Below are 4,687 nucleotides of genomic sequence, written 5' to 3' on the forward strand. Positions count from 1 at the left end.
GCCGGCAAAGGCTCAGCGCCATGTCGGGGACTTCGACATGCTCCGCCAAACCAGGGCGTGGTAACACGTCCCTGGCTAGGTTAGATGGGGCCAGACCCCCGAAAGTCTGGGGGACCGACCCAGCACCTGGGTAGGGCTGGGTCTAAGGCCTTAGGGTGGAAACTCGGCCTAGTAGGGGGCGAAGGCCGAGAGGTGAATCCGCCTCTCCGGAATGCGCTGGGCATTTGCCGGGGAGGGACGGGAGAAATCTCCAGTGGTACAGTCGTGGAAGGGGACTAGTGCGCTGGAAACGGCGCGCTAAACCCGGCAGCTCACAAAGCTCTTGGTCCAGGGGCGGGACTGGTGAGCGAGCTGCACTAAGCCTCCCCCCATGCCAGAAGAGCCGGTCCGGGGAAAGAGACGGGCTCTCAACTTTTTTGGTCTCTCTCAGAAATTATGGCGGTAAACACAGAGAGAGAGACTTCCGAGCGATGCGATGATAACGCAGACACTGAAATAAAGAGCGCAGCCGAAAGGCTAAAAGAAATAAACGCGCTACTAGTGACAGACAAAGGGAAGATGAGCAATGATAGGATTAACGAGATAAAGGATAAGTTGGCCTTGTGGGCAATAGCCCAAAGCCAACTAGAAGGAAGAATTAAAGAGTTGGAACGGCAAAACAAACAAATTACGACTGAAAGAACAAAGACATATGCCACAGTGGTGGCAGGAGGACCACAGAAACCACAAATAAACATGAAAGAGAGTATAGAAAAAGTGACAGCGAAGCAAGGAGTGGCATTATTTCTGAAACCAAAAGAAGGACAGAGTGTGAAAGAAGTGAAAGAAATATTTACGAGAGTAATAAACCCAACCAAGGCAAAAGTTAAAATAAATAAAGTAGTAATAGCTAAAAATGCAGTAATAGTGGAAACCCCCACACAGCAGGATAGGAACACTATAATGGGGCATAAAGACCTACAGAGATCTGTAATATGCGAAAAAACAAAGAAACGATGGCCATTAATGACCATATTTGATGTTTCGAACAGACTGACACCAGAAGAACTAACAGAATGTATTCACATGCAGAATTTCGAAGAAAAGATGAGCCTACAAGATTTTAAAAAGGAATTTAGACCGAAATTTAGGATGGGGAAAAAGGATAGAGATACGGGCCATCAAGTAGTTGAAGTTTCACCAACGTTAAGGAAAGAGCTTATACAAAGTGGAAGAATATATGTAGAATATAGTTCAGTGGCGGTCAAGGACTATTGTGTGGTACCCAGATGCCATAAATGCATGGATCTGGGCCACGTTCAGAAGTACTGTACTTGGGGTGACCCCACCTGTGGACACTGTGGAACAGATAACCACAACAAGAAAGAGTGCCCTGAAAAGAACAGGCCGGAAACATGTATACCATGTAATCGAAGAGGGAAAAGAAAATGTAGAGCACCAAACTCAAAAGAATGCCCCACATATCAGCTTTTACTAGGGAGATTAATACAAAGGACAGATTATGGAGAGTAAACCCCAAGAAAAAAGAAAGAAGCACAAATCACCTAGTAAGCAATTAAGGGATACACTAAGGGGCATAAAAATCAGGGAAGCAGTAGGGGCAAGGGAACAGGAGGCAAAAGGGACCACAGGCAAACAGCCTGAAAATAAGGGAACGGAAAACAACACACAAGACAATAAACAACACACAAAATGTACAGCACAAAACTGCATTGCTATAACTCCCATTAAAAGAACAACACAACCAAAAATATACCACCAAGAGACAATACAGGGGATAGGAAAAGAAAAACAAAAAATGACAGATACACAAGTACAAGCTGTATACACGAAAGAAGCACAAGTACAAACACAAGGGCGACCTCGGCTGCCCATTTTTTATGACAGGAAAATGCAGATGGAAAGTAGGGATGGACAGTCAGAGGTACCAAAGACACAACGGGAATCATCGATACAAGACAAGAAACAAAACATAATGCAGGATGCACAAGTGCAGACACTACATATGGTAGATGCACAAGTACAAACAACGAACACAAGAGAAGCACAAGTACAAACAGAAGGGCGACCTCGGTCGCCCATTTTCCATAACAAAGAAATGCCGATGGAGGGCAGAAGTGGGCGACCAGAGGCGCCCCTGACACAACATATCACACCAACACAGAGACAGAACAAAGACACAGAAAAGAACAGTTCAGGAAAGAAATACGGACGACCTCGGTCGTCCGTTTACAATGAAAAGAAACTGCCGATGGAGGGCACGGACGGACGACCGAGTTCGCCCAAAAGAGATCAAGAAAATCAGAGACAAGATAAAAGCAATCAGACAAGCATGAGTGTCACATACAGGGCAATGGACCCTAAGGACACATATAAAATATGCGAGAACGCTCTACAGATGGCAAGATTAGAAGAACCTGGCCTGCTAACCACTGCACTTAGACAACTAGTGAGAGTGGGGCACAGAAACGGCTCGAGAATTACTTATCCAGCTCTGGCGGATGTCGACTGCATTCAGTTAGCAGCGGCAGGAATTCCAACGGAACATGAACAATTACAAAAAATAGTTAAACAAGTATATGAAAGACGAGGTTTAAAATTTAATCTAGATAACATATATACGCAAATGGTAACAACATACGGCCGAATAGGGTTCGACCCCAACAAAGAATGGCCAGCAGATCATTTCCATACATATCACCCATAATGGATCTCAGAGTTCTCCAAATAAATACAATGAGAAGTGCACACGTAAACTATGAATTACGTAAATTAGCGGAAGAACACAAAGCTGATATATTATGCATGCAAGAACCGTACTCCCGGGAGGGTAAAATCCCAGGAATGATAGCTACAGCACAAGTAATTATGAAAGGAGACAGACCGATGTCTGCAATAGTGATTCTAAATAGAAATATAAAAACAATAGTATTAAATCAATTCACAAATGAGCATATTGTAACAATTGAAGTACAAGCTACTAACACAAAATGGTATTTGGTATCAATTTATTGTCAGTACAGAGAACCTATAACTATGTATTTAGAACAATTAAAAGTAATATGCAGATCATTACAGGGTTATCAAGTAATAATTGCAATGGATGCAAATGCAAAGTCATTCCTGTGGCATAGCGGAGAACAAGATGAAAAAGGTCAAGAATTAGAAGATGTAATAAGTGAACTAAATCTAGATGTAATAAATACACCTAGTGATATACCTACATATTCAAATAGAGCAGGAGCAAAAACAAACATTGATATAACACTGGCGAATAATAGGGCTAACAACAAAATAGATAATTGGGAGGTACTGGAGAATGTAACAACTAGTGATCACAATGTAATTAAATATATACTAAAAGCAGAACAGAGGGTAGTGCTACAGGAATGGCTTTCAGAATATGACTACAAAAAAGTAGACTGGGAAAGACTCTCCCGGGAGTATAGCCCGCCGGAGCTGGATGAGGCTCTCGAGATTGATGAGATAGTGGAGCAGATAGTTAATAGCGTAAAGGAGGTAATTGACGCAGTCGTACCAAAGAGAAGCAGAGTCCAAAGCGTCCACCCGGCACCATGGACTCCAGAACTAAGTGACCTACGTCAGGCTACGCGCAGGGCAAGACGCAGGTATCAGCGCACATTCAACCCACAAGATAGAGAATATAGACTAAACATATACAGGCAATACAGGGAGAGATATAGAAGAGAAATCATAGAAGTGAGGAAAAGAAGTTGGGAAAATTTTGTAAGAAATAACTTAGCAATGGATCCCTGGGGAAAGCCTTACAAGCTAGTAAGGGAAAAAATAAGAGCCCCAACAGTCCTCTCATCTATAAGAATACCAAATGAAAACAGAACGACCACAACAAGACAAGAGACAATAACGGTGCTCCTCCAAGCCCTGCTACCGGATGATGATCCCACTGAGGACACACCGGAGCAGGCAGCTATAAGAGAGAGAGCACAAAGAGAATATAATAACAATATAATAGTCTACCCCTTCTCACCGCAGGAGGTGGTAGAAGTGATATCAAACCTAAAAAGAGGAAAATCTCCCGGACCCGACAGGGTTACGGTCGAGGTTCTTCAGGCAATAAAAGAAAAAATAGCTCCAATATTGGCAAGTCTTTACAATAAATGTTTGGAAAGAGGCACTTTTCCAATAAGATGGAAAAGAGCGGAAGTAATAATACTTAGGAAGCCAGATAAGGATCCAATGGAATGTAAAGCATATAGGCCAATATGTCTGCTAGATACCATGGGCAAAGCCCTAGAAAAATTGCTCTGTGCGAGACTGACCGGTCACCGAGAAATGGCAGGGATGCACGAGTGGCAGTTCGGATTCCGCCGTGGAAAATCGACGGAGGACGCGATCAACACTGCGGCCGAACTTGTCAGCTCGTCGACCTGTACATATGTTCTAGGAGTAATGGTGGACATCTCAGGGGCGTTTGACAATTTGTGGTGGCCGGCGCTGTTTACCTGCTTGCAGGAAATGCAGTGTCCGGCAGCACTATACAAATGTTTCAAGAGCTACTGTAGAGACCGGGTGGTACAGATGACGTCTCCGAATGCGGTTGTGACTAAGAACATCTCTAAAGGATGTCCACAGGGATCAGTTTGCGGCCCCATATTTTGGGACATAAATATGGAGCCGTTGCTGCACTCCCTGCAGCAGGAAGCAT

Source organism: Schistocerca serialis, unplaced genomic scaffold (genome assembly GCF_023864345.2).
Source record: "Schistocerca serialis cubense isolate TAMUIC-IGC-003099 unplaced genomic scaffold, iqSchSeri2.2 HiC_scaffold_1186, whole genome shotgun sequence".
Lineage (NCBI taxonomy): Eukaryota > Metazoa > Arthropoda > Insecta > Orthoptera > Acrididae > Schistocerca > Schistocerca serialis.